The sequence below is a fragment of the Lolium rigidum genome, chromosome 4, assembly GCF_022539505.1.
Source record: "Lolium rigidum isolate FL_2022 chromosome 4, APGP_CSIRO_Lrig_0.1, whole genome shotgun sequence".
In the NCBI taxonomy this organism is placed as follows: domain Eukaryota; kingdom Viridiplantae; phylum Streptophyta; class Magnoliopsida; order Poales; family Poaceae; genus Lolium; species Lolium rigidum.
In genome coordinates this window covers 128992796-129011953 of record NC_061511.1, presented here as the reverse complement: position 1 = coordinate 129011953, position 19158 = coordinate 128992796, and positions in this window count along the sequence as shown.

The following is a 19158-nucleotide window of genomic DNA, read 5'->3' as shown; positions in this document are numbered from 1 at the left end:
CCCTATATAAAGAAACTCATAGAGTCAAATTAAATACACAATTAAGTAGATAAATATCTCCCTCTATTTTTCTTCTCCGTGTGGTTCCCCGAAGAACTACACATGGATGGATACAGCTCCACCCAGTACGTGGGATGCGGGAGGGTCGTTGAGCATCGTATGTGTCCGAAACTACGAGGTGCTGCACCTGCAACACTCGACGCACTTATCAGGGTTTGCGTTAAGTTAGATTTTTTTGTTTTCTACTGCGAACCCCTACACATGGGCACATGAGAGGGTAGAAATTATATAATAAGTGCCCACAATCAACATGTGTTATAACCGTACAAACATAACTACTCATAGACCGGCTCTGATACCACTAAAGGGGTTCACATCATCAAACAATATTTTTTCTAACTAGCTTACAACAAATGCCTAGATCTATGTAGGAGTAATGTTGTAATGGAGAGAGATTTCGGCGACGTACCCTAGTAGACCGAAAGCGGCTAACATTCCTCCGGAATGTGGATGATGTAGTCGTATGTTATGGCCGACCTCAGGGTCATGATGATCCTCGCACGACGACAGGCGCCACAAATGACATCACCTCCGTGGACTCACATATGTACGGTGCTCAGGAACGACTCCCAGTTCTGTTATCTAGCAGAGAGTGCTGAAGTAGATCTTTTGGATCAGAACATCAGCATGATGACGTCATGCTGGGGTGGAGTCAACTCCCACGTGCACAGTTCTTCGAGGAGCCACGTGCGCGAGAGAAAACTAAAGAGTGAGAGAGAGAAGGCACATGGGGAGGAGTAAACTCACCACGTGTTGTGCGTCCTCCTCCCCATATGTGTTACACTACGGTTCGGGAACACTACAAACATGATCGAGATGCCTGTCCGATCAATGATCATCAGCGGGACCTAGAACCTCATAACGATCATGCGTATTCCACAAATATATATGTCGTTGAACCATAAACGATGAGTCCTATTCCCTTTGTTACTTTGATAATAGTCTTATCAGAGATGTAATTTTCGGTGTCATTATACCTAGTTTTATCTCTTTACCGGCAATCCTATTCCACACGTTCTCGTGATATTCCATCCTCACGACCTAGTCGTACGCTGAGTGGCTTCATGGATGTAATCTCACCGAGTGGACCTAGAGCATCTTTCCATCACGCGGATGAACAAATCCCGATATTGATACATACGCCTCAACATACCCCTTTGGAATACTTGAGCAACACCTTTATGATCACCATGTTACAGTGTGACGGTTGATGCGGTCAACGCAGCCTCCGGTGATACTGATTAGATATAAACTCACGGTCTAAGGAGTAGGTTACTACGCTTTCATAATTTATCGCAACGATGAACTTAGTGACTTGATCGGGTATATCCATCAGATCATTCACCTAATGATATGATCCCATTAATTATCAATTGACATAAATGTCCATGATCCAGAAATCTCGATCGTTGGATGGCCAATGAGCTAGTTCGCACATGCGATTTTTTTAAAATAATATAATTTTTTAATCAATTTTACAAATAATACGTGGAATTTCCAAATCTAGGACTCAGTCTGACCGACCGAATCCTAGATTCAATTATTTTTAAATCACGTACTATTTGTAAAATTAATTTAAAAATTCATATTGTTTTAAAAAATCGTGTTCGCACATAGGCTCGCTGGTAGGGACTCTGGTTTGTTTATACCACACATGTACAATGTTTCCGATTAATACAGTTACAACATGGCATGAAAATTATTATGAACTATTAAGATATAATAAAAAATACTCTTTATTATTTGCCTATAGGATACTATCTCCAACAATTCTGGTTGTAAGGTGATAGTGGATCTTCATCACCGGGTCCAATACCTAACATATTCATCATAATAATATATGTAGGGCATGAACATGAGTCTCCATGACCATGATCAATAGTATTATGCAGAACAACAAGGATGCAGGGATTTTGACCATTAATCTAGCTTTGTTGGATGATTGTCTGTTCCACACAACAAACCTACCATAGGGTGCAATACTAGTAATAGTGTTATCAAAATCCCAAAAATCTTGTAGATAGTTCATGATCATGAGTCAGATATCATGGATAAATACAACAACCCTATAGTTTCTGCCATGGTTTCGATGGATCACCCTCATGATTGTGTCCCTCATGAAATAGGGTATGTGCCTAACAATATTTTCATAATCTAAAACACCAAAAAAATGAACCAGCGAAGCCTTCATACCATATCGAGACATAGCAACAGCATGGTTACCAAAAAGCTCTAGAGATGCTCTAATTAACACAACAGTGGCCTCAAATAACTGTCACCCTGGCTTAGGTTCAAGCAAAACAATGCTCCAGTCATCACTAACAATAGGAAAAGGAACCCCAAGAACAACATACCATCTCTGAGGACGCAGACCATTGATAGGAACAATCTCGGCTCTAGGTGGCAGGTGCGGGATGGGACCACAGTCACGTCGATTGAATCTTCAGTAGATGAGGTGAATGCCGAGTAAAGTCTTGTGCATACATAGATTCACTATGTGTGGCAAGGAATGATAGGAACATATATAGGAGGTTGTCGATTGCACTTCCTTCATCTATAATACAAGAGGCTTGCTCGTGAAAATGTCGGCGGTGGTTGTTGGGCTGAGGAAAACAATTATTTCCAATTTGACAATAATTATAGAAAGATCTGCAATGTATGTCTTTCCTTACATGCCTATGCATAAGGACTTTGAAATAGATTCTAACTTCTCGCTCTTTGGCCAAGTCCTCATGGGCTGAAAAAAGTGACTCAATCTAGTTTCCTGTTGCTCGGGCAAACAACTGCTAGATGGGCCGCGGGCTATGGTTGCCATCACCCAACGACGGTCGGTGTTTGAATTAGGCATGTTTCCACTCGGTTTCCGATTATTCCGATCAATACGTTAATTACTCAGATCTAATCTAACAACATCAACAAAAGAAAGTTGACCAACATGGACCATAATTGCACCAATCAATGGAACCGAAGATGCAAGATTACCAAGATCGTGATTGATACAGGCAAAAGCAGACTGAATTGGAATATCACAAAATGTGCCCATGATTCCTTTGTAGAGACGCATTGCACTTCGTCGCATGGATGCCTGCTCGTTTGGCTCGAACGCTGGCCATCAATATTCGAGGAGAAATTTGGGAGTAAGATGTCGTGGACCTTTCGGATGTGGGCATCCACACCTTCTTGCCCTCGGTGATGGTTACATCTAAGTACAACAATGACATCTTATATATCATGTCAGTTTATGGTCTGGTGAACAATGCTCTTACAGATGAGTTCTTCCAATAGTTGGTGGACCTAAAGCCGACTATTGGGACGAAATGTGTTGCTCTTGGGGACTTCTTTGAAATCCAAAGAGATAAGAATAACTACAAAATAAATAGTGTAGGCTAACTAGATTCCCTGGGACCCCTCTCTTGTGAGCTTAAGGATATCCACCTTCAAAACCACAAGTTCACTTGGTCTAGTTAGAAACAAACTCTAACAATGCCCATCAATACTTTTTTTGCAGTGAACATTGGGACACTAGACATGATGATCATATTAATTATCCATGCTTTGTGTCAAAAAATCTCCATGTGCTTTTATCCTCTCTCTCTATCTGGTCACTGCTCCTTGCTTCTTTCTTGTAGTTTAGGACCCCAAACCCAAGTACCTTCAGATTTGAGGAGTCTTTGTTCATATCTTGGGATTCTTCGAGGTGGTGCAAAAAGCTCGAGATGATCCTTACCCACAAACCGGCCCGTACCACATCCTCCACAATAAACTGACTATTGCTGGAAAGCGATTTGATCAATGGAGCAAAAGCCTTTTCTCAAATGTAAATATTCAACTACACATTACTTTCCTTGTTATTTACCATCTTCACTTGTGTCAGGGTTTTGTTTCTCAGTCATAGATTTGTAGGTGTAAGGGCTTTTGATCACGAACCGATGGGCTAACAACTTCAATGCATGCAACATTTATACATGTTAAGGCCCCAAGTAGTGATTCGGTAACAAACCTACGTCATGTATCGGATTTATTATATAGAGCATGTGAGGTGCTCAGATGTTACAAAAGGGGGTGTTCCGACTAGTAGTCTAGCCATAATGTGAGGTGGGCAACGACTAGGAGTCTAGCTGGCATTTTGAGCCTGTTCCAACTAAGGGGGAAAAACCTAAGTGGAATGAAAATGGTGGATATGATCTAAGAGTCTAAATATGAACTACCAATGAACAACTACTACTACTATAGTGAGCTTCTCACCGGAGTCTTCTGGCTTCTAGTGGTATTTGGGATATTTGTGGATATGGATTGTTGGATCTCTTTTGCCCCCGTATTCCTTCATGGCTGGCACCTTTTATACTCTCGGTCAACGAAACATGGTGGTGCTAGGATTCTTGACAGCCACGCTCGTTTCCTATCAGCATGCCATCAAGTACTACCGTCATGTTGATGATTTCACAATGGAATTCAGAGCCCCTGGGGATGGCCTCGTTGGACGGAGGGTCCGGATGTGACATAGTGAGGGGCGTACCTCACTATATTGCCTAGGGACTTGCCCGAACGACGGTTGTCTGGTCATGGACCAATACATGCATCACGCTCCACAGCGTGAGCACTGACTTCTGTGGTGTTGGCCCTTTCCTATCCTAAGTCGGGTTGCTCCACTATCTGGCTATGTCACAAGGTGTCTTGTGTATATGCCTGGCATGGGGCTTGATACTTAGTCTCCCAAAGCCGCGCACAACCTTAGATGGCCTACTAATGTTTGTCTTCCTCTAGGCACCCACTTATCCATGACCCCATTAACTTGGCTATGGTAAGAAGAAAATAATAGCTGGGGGAGTGATACATGCATGGTAGACTTAGATGAAGAGTCATTGGATTCGCAACACTTGATAGGGCTCGTAAGAAGCAACATTCAAGAATAAATAATTAAAAGGAAGGTGATGCGAACACAAAATTCTTCCATATGGGAGTCCATTCGAGAAGGAGGAAAATTTTCACTTTAAAACTTTGGCATAACCATGCTTGGATGACATCCCACAAGGAGAAACAATTGGTGGTGCAACAACACTTCACCGAGGCTAGACCCTCAGTTGGGAAAGCTTAAACCATCCATCCCCAAATTTTCCAGGCTTGGATCCCCTTTCTTGGAGGAGGGGGGAGGGGATTAGAGAGTCAATCATGGACATGCCTTCCAACAAAGTACCAGGTCCAGATGGGTTTCAATGGAAAAAATTTGAAGTCTTGTTGGGAAACCATCAAAGATGATGTTATTGTCTTAATTCGATGTTTTTGCAACCTCCATACCTACATCCAATCTATATTGGCTCAACTCTTCCAATACTATCCTTATTTCCCAAAAAAACGATGGTGCGGAAGAGACCATGGCAAATATGTTATCATTGCACCTTGCCCCTAGCATGGACGAACTCTTCTCACTTGCCAAAAGTGACTTCATCAAGAAAAGAAGTATTCACAATAACTTTATGTTTGTTCTAAACAATGCTAGATGGCTCCTTTGAGAAAGAACCCCATTCTCCTATTCAATCTTGATATCAAGAAAGCATTCGACTCCCCCCGGTGGGAATACATTTTGGAGATTCTTAAACATCTTGGGCTCCCTCCTCCCCGGTTTCTCCATTGGATTCCACCCTTTCTCTCCTCATATTCCTCGAGAGTCCTTCTAAACAATATCTTGGGAGACCCAATTAAACATGGTCGAGGCTTGCAGCAAGGGGACGCGTTATCTCCCCTTCTCTTTGACATTGTCATTGATCCTCTTCAACACACCCTTCAACTTGCCACCGATCTTGGACTTCTCCACGACCTTCTCGTGAAGGGGGCTCGGTTCTGGGCATCTCTATGCACCGATGATGCGTCATGGCTCTTTCAATTCTACATTCGCTGAAGTTTTAATAAACTTCGGGAATGCCATGGGCCTCATGACAAACTTTGATAAAAGCTCGTTGTCGCCAATCCAATGTGTTGAGATTGACATTGATAACTTTTCTCAAGACCTCCCGGGTATTACTTCGAGCTTGCGAATGAAATACCTTGGTCTTCCTCTTGCGGTGCAAAGGCTTAAAAAAATCCCACTTCCAATATCTTGAAGATAAAGAGGCTAAGCAGCCCGTTCCATGGATGGGAAGCACTTGAACATCGCGGGTAGGAAATCACTTGTTAAATTGGTGCTAACCTCTCAAGCTATCCGCCCTCTCACCACCTTGACTTCCCGGTGGAACCACTTGAAGATATCCTTGTGGCTCGTCATTCAAAAACGGGTTTGGCTGGTGGACCGTCTAGAGCGAAGGGGGTGGTTGAATGGGAGGCTTTGTCCGCTATGTCGATGCAACAACAAGACCGGGAGACACCTCCTCTTCAAATGCTGCTACTCCACCTCCATATGGAACATGATAAATATTTTTTGGTTTGGGCTACAATACTTGGACCCCTCGACTTGGTTAGCCTTGATGACGTCGAATCTTGGTAGAGTATAGTGTGGTTCTTGCCAATCGAAGTACGAGGAAAGCCGCTGGTTTGCTTGTTATGCTCCTATCGTGGGAATTTTGGAATGCGCAGAGCGAGAGTATCTTCAAGAACAAAAGCACTTGGGTCTTTTTTAACGCTGGGAGGATAGATTTTGCTTTGTGTAGGTGGTTTGTAACCTAAACTTTGAACTCATCTTATTCTTACTCAATGAACTAGGACAAAGATTTTGCCTTCCTTTCCAAAAGAAAAGACTTCTCGCCTGAAGAAAACTAAGCTGATCGCATCTTTCGTGCAGGTAGCCGACTTGGGATCACCAAATCATTTCCCCCCACCTTCAGCGGTGCTCGGTTCGCCACCCACTCCGCGTTCGCAGAGCGGTCGTCGGCACACGCGTCGGACGAACCAAAGTCAGCAGCGGCACCAGCGTCGACGTCGTCGGCCTCGTCTCGACTATCGACTCGTCGTCACGCTCTGCAGTTGCGCGAGAGAGAACGAACCGAGCGCGCGTGCGTACGTACATACGTCCAGATCGGCCATCACTGTATCGCGGCGTCATCTCCTTGGACTGCTGCTGAATGCTGCTACGTCACGACCGAGTCTAGTGTTGAACTGACGCGCGTAGACCAACGTATAGCCTGCAATCGAAAAAGCCCTCCTGGTCATCTACGCCGGCACAGCCACAACCACAAGATGTGTATTCCGTTATTCTTATGGGTTAGTGTTTTTTTAAAACTCCTGTAGCATGACTACAAAAAGACCATTGGTCCGTTTGGCAGCTCTGTATACTAAAAGATTTATTTATCAGAATACTATGCTTTATACAGAATATTGTAGTTTAATATACTTTAATGTGTTTGGCCTAACAACGATTGCAGTTTTGAAAACCATAATATCCTCAAAGATGTTAATTTCCTCCTCTCCAAACAGACTTTCGCTCCGCTATATTAATATAGCAACTATACCGATACAAGAGTTCGAAACTAAAATAACGCTGGGGCAACAACAAAACATACCCAAAAGGAAAATAAATAGAAACAAAGTCGATACGCCAAGACAAGGAAGACCTCGACCGTTGCACCCTCCGTCTATGTCCCACCATGCTCCAAGCATTCCGAGGCACCCGTACCAAGCAACACCTTCAAGAAGGGAAACGCCATCGACATGGCGCTGCTGCCGGACCAGACCGGTCCTAGGGTTTTCCCTGGTATGCAGAGTGCACTCGACAGGGTATTCCCACGACGCCTTCTAGGAAGGAATTGTGCCACGCGAAGGCGGCACCGCACCAGGGCCACACAAGCTGACAGAGTTTTTGTCCCGCCCCGTCCACAAAAAACCTTGGAACCTTGGAGCACCACCACTAAGTTTCGCCACCCACGAGCATGCGCCACCACGATCTTGTAGCCGTCATCATCAGACGCTTCGCGACACTGGCATGCAGTCTAGATAGCGGAGGCACACGACGTAAACGGGGCAAGGAACAACCGCCTCGTGTGAAGAACCCACCTCCACTGCCGAGAGGCTATCATTTGCCGGACATAGCAGCGGGAGCACACCAGGCCCCGTTAGGCCCGGCCGGGCTCGGATGAACCCGTGAAGCTCTGGCGACTGTGCTGCAATAGGCTAGCCACAGAGTCGCCGTCTCAGACCCCGCCACATCATCTCCTCTGCCGCCCAGCTACCGCGGAAATTGGCCCAATAGAGCCCATCTGGGCCAGGGCACCCATACCATGGACGCCGGCCAGCGCTTGCAACCGTGCATCGACGCGGAGAAGCCGCACCGGCGCCAGTGTTGCCCGGCTGCGCCGGACCTCTGCCGCCTGAGCAACACCGCCACAATGAAGGGGGAGGACCTCGACCCGTCCTCCACGATGCGAGCAGAGGACAGCCGCCACCACCGGCGTCACTCGGGCTTCGCCCTGCGACCTCTGCCGGCGACGACGATAGGGAGAAGCTTCGGGGGAGGGAGTCCTGTGTCCCTAGGGGTCGGGGGGCGAGAGGGGCTGACAGGGTCGGGGGTTATTTTTTATGAAAAGATGTTAATTTTTGTATTGAGAAAAGTGATCCGGGCCTTCTTAAAAAATAAATTAAGAAAGGAGAAAAATTATAGTATTATTACTTGCCTGGGCACTGAAACAACGCGGTATTGATGTACTTTGTGTTGCAAAACAACTGATGTTCCACGAGAGTAGGAGTATTGGTGTACTTTGTTTTTTGGAAACAACTGATGTTCAAAATGTACGGACTGGCTCATAGAAGCCAACCGGTAGTCACTCCCAGTCGCTCCCGCGGCGATAGGGGCGACCCCTCTCCCTTCTCCGTCCCAAGCCTCCTCTCTTGCCCATTCCCCACTGTTACCGGAGCTGGCGGACGTTCTTTCCGCCTGCTCTTGGTGAGGGCCTCTCGGGGCGGCTGTAATATCCCAGATTTAGAGACGATCGAGGGGTAGAATTTAGAAAGGGATGTGCATTGCATCGTAAAATCTGGGGAAATTTCGCGCTTTTAAAGAAAAACTGCATCTTAGGGGGGACAAGTTTCTCTCTCGACACCACATAAGGTTAGGGTTTTGAGAGTGCGATAAACTTGGACCTATCTAAACTCAACTAGGGTTTTCGAGAAGAGAGGGGAACATATATCCTCTCAACTTAAGTTGCATGATTGAGATCAAACCAGTTATGTTTGAATTTCAAATTCAAACATTAATTAATTACATTATAATTCAAACAGGGATAATTCATTAAATAATTGAATAATCAGGAATATAAAAGAATATAACACATATTTAAAGCTCAATAGAGAAACCTTGAGCTTTATTGATTAACACACAAGATACAAATTCATTTACAATATTCTTATGAATTATACTTATTCCAACACGTTACAGAAATTAAATAAATGAAAAAGAAAATGAAAATTACAAAGTTATGCAAATGGATAAACTACTAGCTAAGTTCTTCAAGAATTCTTGATCAACACTTGATGAAGAACTTCTTGAGCATTCTTTTGATCCCTGAATATTAACACAACACATAGAAAAGCAAATTATGCCAAGTGGCAAAGCCACTTGGCAGGTTAGTGCAAAAATAATCAAATTGAGAGGATAATCTCAACACTGCCGGGGAAGCCAAGCCAAAGGACCAAGTCCCAACCTGTGAAGCACACATGCAGCTCACAGGGTGTGCTGCATGCATAACAGCACACACATGCCAGGGGAGAGTCACCAAAGTGACCTAGTGGTGCTGTCGACCACAGGAGCAAGGGGAGAACCATATAAAACCTTTTCACAGCCCAAACCCTAGTTGTTCATCGGCAGCAGCTCCACGGGGTAAGAACACAAGAACAGGAAGAATTCATAGCCAACAAAATCATCCAGAATCAGTTCCACCAAAGAACTGTCTTCTGTTGAGCATCAAACCATGGAGTAGATCAAGCACAAGCCACTAGGAGGAGCAGGGCAAGCACAGAAATCATCCAGAAGCAAAACCTCTACACCAACACCATTTTCTAGGAGCTTGAGTGAGGTATAACATAATCATGAACAAACCAGATGGTTTTGTTCACTATTTGCACAGCCATGAATACACAGACACACAAAAGAGGGGAATAACCCAGTATTGATCATCACTTGGTCATAGATCAAGAGTAACCTGGTGGAAATGGCAAAGACCAGGGATCAATCACAGCCTAAGACCATTGTTATGCCAACCAGGAAAGAGGTAGCATATTTCCAAATGGAAATAGGAAGAAAACTATCCCAGACTTTAACCTATATACACCCAGGTTACTCTAGCCCATTTAAAACCATCAGACATGCAGAGATATATGTTTCTGCAAGTACTTGTCAACATCAAAAAGCTTCTGGCAATCAAACTTGATCAGCCAGTAAGTATTTGTCCATGCACAGCAAGCCACCTGAGGTGGGAGCTACCAAAACAGCAAGGAATTGTTGTTGAGGCCACCTCAACCACAAAATCATCAAGCCAAATAGCATATCATTACCCAGAAGGGTTCAAAGGGAGCTAGGGTCCCCAACAAATGGTTGGCATCCCTCTAGCTCTACTAAATCCACTTATGTGATCATCACTGCAAGGCAGTTCACATCATTTATCTATTTAATAGATCAGAACTACACAGATAAATGAAACAGATTAGTAAACCATGCACCAGGTCTTGCAGATGATCCAATGGATCATTGCAAGCAATAGCAAGGGCCTGAGCAAGCACCAGCATGCGTCAACACCAACTTGAGCATCACATAAACTCTACAAGAGCAACAACAATAGATTCACATGCAACAACAACCACCAGTACATGGTGAAGAGCTATATACACAAGCCATAGCAGCATCCGAATTGAACCAAGCATACACATAAGCCACCAGTAAGCCTAATGATCACAGGATCATCCAAGACCAAAGATAAATAACCAATCTATCATAGATAATCATATCAGCACCTTATAATTGTATGCAGAAGCACACTACAACAAGGTGTAGAGTTGTATAACTAGCAACCATGTTCCAGAGAGCATCACCATGAGGCACAGGCTCTAGGAGCAACAACCAGGAGCACTGGCACTTGCCATTGGCAAGGATTATTCACACAAATCAAGCCAGGGGCAGATAAATGAATACATAGCAAAGCCATAGCATCATTAGCAGTAACAGGAGTAGCTGCAGACAAGAAATATAGGCATAAGCAAGCCAGTAGCATCTAGGATCACACAGAACCATGCACAACATGTAGGGTGGAGCAGCATAAGCTAGGGCATGGAGAGAGCAGCAACATAAGCAGAGCAGCAACACAGGCATGGTCACAGAAGCAACAACATAGGCTAGGGCATGGAGGTAGCAACAACAACAGCACGACACCATGGATGCCAAGGCATCCAGTGGTGGAAGAGGAGGAAGAACAGATGAGAGAGAGAGAGTGGAGCATACACCTGGGCGAGAACGCAGCAGTCGCGGCCATGGCGGCCACGGCGGCGCCAGGCCAAGCCAAGCTAGGCCACGGTAGGGCCGCAGCACCCAGCACACCAAGGCGGGGCTCATGGCGGCACCATAGCGCCAGGGACGCTGGTGAGCGACGGATCGCCACGGATCCGTGCGGCCCGAGACACAGAGAGGTTGGGCACGAGCGGAGACGGCGGCGAATCACAGGTCGACGCGGACCATGAGGTGCGCCGTCGAATGGCGGTTTGTTTTCGACCGATCTCGTCGCTGGAGATGGCCGGAGGCGGCCGGAACAAAGCAGCGACGGCGACGGTGACCACGGTCGCAGGAGCGTGCGGGAGCGCTAGAGTTAGGAGAGGAGGAGACGACGCGAGCGACTGGGTCGGTTGGACCAAGCCCAGTGGGCTGGTCCAACCTAACCAGTTCGGCCACATGACAGGTGGGGCCCTAGGGGCATTTCTGTCTTTTCAAAAATTGCCCAATTAATTAAATCCCTCCAGGAATTTTAGAAAATAAATATAACTCTAAAAAAATACATAAAAATATGAAAACCACTCAGCATAAAATTCTCTACCATAATAAAATATGAAATAGAATTGTAGAAACCAATAAAATTAGATCATAATTTGAGGCAAACAATAAAAATTAAAAATAATCATTAAAAATAACCCACCATATTTTTAATGATAAAATAAGTCCATAAATTCTTTTGGACTTTAAAAACACCTTGGCAACATTCCAAGGTAGTACTTTACTTTAAACAGAGTATCCCTAAATTATTCTTAGTAATTACCTCTGGCATAAATAATAAAACACCGGGAAGGGGGGAACAAAACCCTAAAAGCTGAATCATGCAAATTGCTTCTTTAACCATTGCTCTTATCGGACAATGATGCTATCTTTCAGAAACAAAGGACAAGGGTCAGTCCACACCATCTAACTGCAACACCTTGCAGTCTTCAGGCAAGTTCATCGCTTGCTCATGTCATTTGAGTATTTTTACCAAATTACTTGCAAAGTACTATATTTATCACTCTTGCATGAAAAGCAAAAGTATTACTTTCATAACTATGAATATGATTATGTGGTTGGCAATGGAACCATGGAATGTGTTGACATGGTGGAGGTTCCATTGCAATGAGTTTATATCCATCTAGGATTAAACAACAAATGTCGTCCAGTGATTCTTGTGCCGTAAAACTCGTGTTAACCATAAGATCTGGAGTGGGACCGAGTAGTCAATCGTATTTCCACCTCTTGTACATCAGCGGATGCGCTTACCGTAGTCACTTGTACATCAGTAGGTAATGCGGTCTATGATGGGTTGCAACGACCGGCGAAGGATCGGGCCAGGATGCCTGATAGTTGTTGAGGACGGATGGTATCCTATGGATACGCTGACCGGCGATAACCCAAGGTAGGAATTGCAACAAAGGGTGGGTGTGCGAGGTAGCGGAGGAATATGATTGGCTAAGACCTTATACCGGGCCTCACACCAAAGGAAGTGTGGACGGGAAAGCTGCCCGGTTGGCACCATGGTTAAGATCTCTTATGAGTAAAGCAACACACCTCTGCAGAGTGTAATGAATCGTGACCTGTCACTCCCTGTTCCGGGTTTGGAACTGCGAACGCTGCCGGAAAGGAACTCCATGTAGTTCTAGTAAACCGGTGAAGGCTGACAGACATAGTTCTTAATAAAAGCAATCTTTTGAAGAAATGATTATTAAAACATGCATTGGTATTAGACTTTCTGGTCTAGTATCGTAGCTAGTGCATTAAACACCTCTTTCCTAATATGAACTTGTTGAGTACGCTCGTACTCATACCACTCTTAAATCCCCGCTTAGATTGCTCGAATCATCTTGAGGAGGACATCGACAACCAAGAAGGAGCAGAAGAAATCTGCTATGAAGAGCCAGACCTCTCCGGAGGTGTAGAAGGTGTAGACTATCTCATAGTCTACGGAGCCGGGAACGGTTCTGAAGGAGAACAAGCCTAGGATCGTGGAGTAGTAGTAGTAACCGAGCAGTATGAACACTTAGTACTTAGCTGCTCGAGGAGAATAAATGTATAACCTGCTAAAACTTCTATATTGTAAGCTAAGCTGGGTTCACCTCGAACCCAGGAGTATTCCTCTCTGGACCCAGGAGGAACTCCGTGATGATATGTACATATGGTTTGTAATAATAAATGAATGAGTTATGGACCAGCTATGTTCCGTTGTACTACACTCGAGGGATGTAATATTTGCGGATTGGTACTTCGTGAATGTTATATCAACGACTGGCATACTACAACATGCAGTGGTATGCAAGGTCACCACAGTTGGTATCAGAGCAAAAGCTTTGACCTTAGGTTGGAACCTAGTAAATGGGACAGAATGTTAGGAGTCAAATTGGATTAGTAAAGAATTCTCTAAAAATATGGTGTATGCTCACTTGAGAATAAAACAATCATATCTTTTGGTGCGATAATTCTTTATTATCACTATTATGATGCATCATTACTAATATTATATTCTTTCTTATCCACAGCCAAAAATGGCTAGTTCACGTTCCGGACGTAACGTGAAAGTGAAGGAATCAACTCTGAACGATTATGACGGAGGACTCGCGGACATTCTCCGTGCAATGTTACTCGAATTTGGGTGCGATCCCCAAATCCGAGTAATGAAGTACATGTACTACGATGGTACAATACTGGCGAAGTGTAGGGTAGGACTACAACTACCAGAATCCCTAGGAATGAGTGCAGTGATGCCAACATGAGAGGCTAGGACCATAAGAACAGCCTATCACATAGCCATAATGAAAGACATCACAGACATTCGGGAACATAAGACCAAGGATCTTATTGGTTCCGAATTCGCACATATTCCACATATGGAGGAGGAAGATGATCCTATGTTGAACCACTTTAAGTTTGCAAAGCGAAAGCCTCCAGAAGCCGCTAAGTACATGGATAACTGCCGAAACCTACTGACATTGTTCTTTCAGTTGAACCGACATCTGTCTGGGGCAATTGACACAATGTTGGATGAATTCACTGAGCCCAAGGAGGAGTCGATGGGAAAGGAGCCAATGGAGGATGAGGTTCACTCACCAGTTTATTCAGCTGGTGATTTTATTAGCATAGACCATCCAGAACCACAAACCACACCTATAACACCTAGGTACTTTCCAAGTAGCTCCCAAGGTGGATATGAGGGTGGAGAGGAATCCGGAAACCATCGGCGTTCCGAGACTCCTATTTAGAACTCCACAGGTTGGCGTTGGGGATCATTCATGGGGACGGATAGTGATCCAGTTAGATGTAATCCCGAGATGGATCAAGACGCCATAAACCGATATCGTGAACCATCAGTACAATAGGGGTGATTATGAGGAGTATCCGATAATGATAGAGTCGGACACAGATGGAGGGAATGCTTATGATGGAGTCACAGGGGAGTACACCCCAGGGGAGGATTATGCTTCATTAAATAATCATTTCATGACAACAGATTTCTCCCTGGGATCATCCTCTGATTCAGACTACCAGCCGATTGGGAGACCCTATGTCCCAGACTCTATCAGGAGGACTACTCGTTCGACCGGATGGAAGCCTGGGATGTACCAGGAATGAAGCCACGACTAGAGACCACCCCGGGAGGCGGGACTACAATACAGTTGTACCACATGTATTGTAGTATGTAATATTTGCATAAGTTGTAATTATACTTCAATAAGTGAGTTTGCATACTCACACTACTACTGAGTATTGTAATAAACCACTTAAGTATGTATATACATGGTATATGTTTTGTATGATTTGGATTTGCTTCTTGATTTCCATTGCGTGACTAGTTCTGTGCACAAAGTTGAGCTCAGAAAACTTGCTCATGGAGTAACTATGAGTACCACTTTGTGTTACAGAACTAGGGGAAGATGTCAGGAATGTTAGGTGACGAGAGTGAAGCACAACGACTCGAGCGTGAGGCAAAACAAAAGGAAGAGGCGGATGAAGCCGCTAGAAATCAGTTTCCACCACCACCTCCACCTATGACGCAGCAGAACTTCCTCCAATACATGCAAATGTTGGAGGAAAGGCCATGGAGCAGCAAAATAAATTTTTCCAAGAGTTGCTGCAACAGAATAGGGTGGAGAGGCCAGAGAACCAAGGAGTTACTCTGTCGGATTTTCAGAACACTAAGCCAATATCGTTCGCCTACGCGCCTGAGCCAATGGACGTGGAGGATTGGCTGATGGATACCGAGCGAAAGCCCAACACCGTTGGTTGCACTGACCTTGAGAAGGTCAGATATGCTACACACTTATTGTGTGGACCCGCCGCATCTTGGTGGGATAACATCATAGCCGTTTACCCAGCTGAGAAAGTATTCACCTGGGAGGATTTTAAGAGGAAGTTCAGGGAATCCAATATCCCTGAAAGTATAGTTGAGTTGAAGCGTCGGGAGTTTGAAAGTCTTGAACAGAAGGATAAGACCATCCTGACTTATGTCAGGGAGTTTTCGGGATTGTCTCGATATGCCGCTGAGGAGGTAAACACCGAGGATAAAAGGAAGAAGAGGTTCATGAGAGGATTGAATCCTTAGTTTAAAGTACAGCTCAGGATGCTGAGAGCTACTGAATTCCAGGAGTTGGTGGATGCAGCCAACACTTTAGAAGATGACTTCAAACAACTTCAGGAAGAGAAGAGAAAGAAGGCCAGATTTGAGCCGAAGAAGTTCATCAGTAACAAGCCCAATACCAGCTTGAGTTTCAAGCCGAGGTAATCAAGGATTTCAGTCCGCAAACTAGATCGTTTGCCGCAGTTGTGGACTCAAAGGGCATTTCTCGAAGGATTGTCGTAAACCCAGAATCATATGTTTTGGGTGTCGTCAGGAAGGGCACATGTTGAAGGATTGTCCCAAGAGAAATAATGGAGGAGGATAGATAGGAGGAGGAGGAAACCGAAGTGGGAATTCCGGAGGGAACTGGAAGAATAAGAAACCCTTCGGAAAATTAAACTGCACCAGCCTGGAGGAGGTGGTAAACTCCGACCAAGCAGTTATAGGTACGCTTCAGATACTCACTCACCCTGGCAAAGTACTTTTTGATACTGGTGCAACTACATCATTCATTTCTCAGCAATTCATCATCAAACATGGGATTAGTTGCACCAAGTTAGATACACCTATCACCATACTATCTGCGGGGGGAACGATAGTAGTAACCCACATTAAAAAGGGACAAGTCATTATGATCAATAAATATGCGTTTGACGCAAACCTGTTCGTTCTACCTATGAAGGACATATATGTCATTCTTGGTATGAACTGGTTGGATGCAAATGGAGCCTTGATAGACTGTGCGAACAAGACAGTGTCTTTGAAAAGCCCAGATGGAGGTAGGATGATTTATCAAGTAGATAAGCATACTCATATTGAGGTTGAGTTACAATTGAATAGCATGAAGGAAGTGAAACTTGAGGACATCCCAGTAGTTAATGAATTTCAGGATGTTTTCCCTAAGGAATTACCTGGAATGCCACCAGATAGGGAGATAGAGTTCATGTGGTGACCCGACATACCACTGCATGGTGTAGTATGCAAGTCTGATATAACACCAATGAAACACAGTTCCACGGGTATTATATCGCTCAGAGTGGTACAACAGAAACATATGCGGGTCCAAGGCATGTCTATAGAATTACAACACCGACTCTGTTACATAAGATCATCACAGCCTCCTACTTTACAATGAGGTGAAACTGCAAATAAACTACAGAAGAACGACTCGTAGTCTAGTCTTATCACGAACTCTATTTGTAGAGTATTTCACTAACTACAGAGGCTAAGAATAGACTCAAGCTAAATAGGAGCTAGGTTGAGGAAGCTAGTTCCCTTCTATGGCTAAACTAGGTTTTCTCCTTGCTGTATGTGGTATCTGACTCTTCCGACCGATTCATGTCTCGTGAAGTAGTTGTTGGCTCCTCGGCCTTCGAGTTGCACTGTAGATCCTCCTTGGATGCCTCCATGCCTAAGCAGGGGATTTAAGAGTGGGATGAGTACGAGCGTACTCAACAAGTTCATTATAGGAAAGAGGTGTTTAATGCACTAGCTACAGCATTAGACCAGAAAGTCTAATACCAATGCAAGTTTTCATAACCATTTCTTCAAAAGGTTGCTTTTATTCGGAAGAACTATGTCCGTCAGCCTTCACCGGTTTACTAGAACTTCATGGAGCTCCTTTCCGGCCGCGTTCGCAGCTTCCATATCCCGAACAGGGAGTGACGAGTCACGGTTCTTTACACTCTGCAGAGGTGTGTTGCTTTACCCATAAGAGATCTTAACCTTGGTGCCAACCGAGTCATGTTCTCGTCCACACTTCCTTTGGTGTGAGGCCCGGTATAAGGTCTAGCCAATCATGTTCCTCCGCTACCTCGAACACCCACCCTTTGTTGCATGCGCCGACCCTGGGTCCACGTCGGTCCCATTATTCCCGTAATTTCAAGGTGGACCCCGACCACGACAACGATGCTCGGGCTCTTACCATACACTCCTACGCCGGTGGCTGCAACCCATCATAGACCGCATTACCGTGGGGAATTAGAATGGGATCCCCACCCTCCGGTTGTTCCGCAAGACACAACTCGCTACGGCAAGCAATGCTTTACCGTGGGGAATTAGAATGGGATCCCCACCCTCCGGTTGTTCCGCCGGACACAATCGCTACGGTAAGCGCATCCGTTGATGAACGAGAGGTGGAAACACTTTTGACTACTCCGTCCCACTCCGGATCTTATGGTTAACACGGGTATTACGGCACAAGAATCATCGGCGACATTTGTTGTTTAATCCTAGATGGATATAAACCCGTGCAATGGAACCTCCACCATATCAACACAATCCATGGTTCCATTGCCCACCACTTAGTCATATTCATAGTTATGAAAGTAGTGGTTTTGATTTTTGTGCAATAGTGATAACCATAATACTTTGCAAGTAATTTGATAGAAATACTCAAATGACATGAGCAAGTGATGAACTTGCCTTTCTTGACTGCAAGATTATGCAGTCAAGGTCTTCGATACGTAGTAACTCCAACTTCTGAAATAGCATCATCGTCCGGTAAGGACGATGTTTAAAAGATTGGCAAGGATGCAATAATGCTTAATAATGAGATGCAATCGCTCTAAGCGTGACCTAACCCCGATGATTTAGGATTAGTGAGTGGTAATGATTAGTTCAGGGTGTGTTGCACTTTTAGAGTGATTTACAAACAAGGTTCTTATTCAGGTTTGTGTTGCTTTAGAATCATAAGCAAGTGGTATAATGTAAAGTAACAGCTCATACACAAGCAAAGATTATTAGTAGTATAGCAAGTAAAGAGCAGTTGTCAGTTTTAATACTCTATGGCATGGTTAATGATTACTTGTTATATTCTTCAAAAGAATAACTTTTGAAGAACATGTTCTTTAATAAAGAACAAGTATGACAATTGGGTTTGTGGTTTGCTATGATTTATTCTGGTTCCAGCTTAGTTTCCGGGTAAGTATAAGATGGATCACAACATAGTGGGATTCATCAGCAACTAGGCTTGATTGGTTTTACTTAAGCATGAGCAACTTAAGCAATTAATTATACATTATACATGGTTGCTACCATGGTGGGTTCATCTTGTTGGTGATTG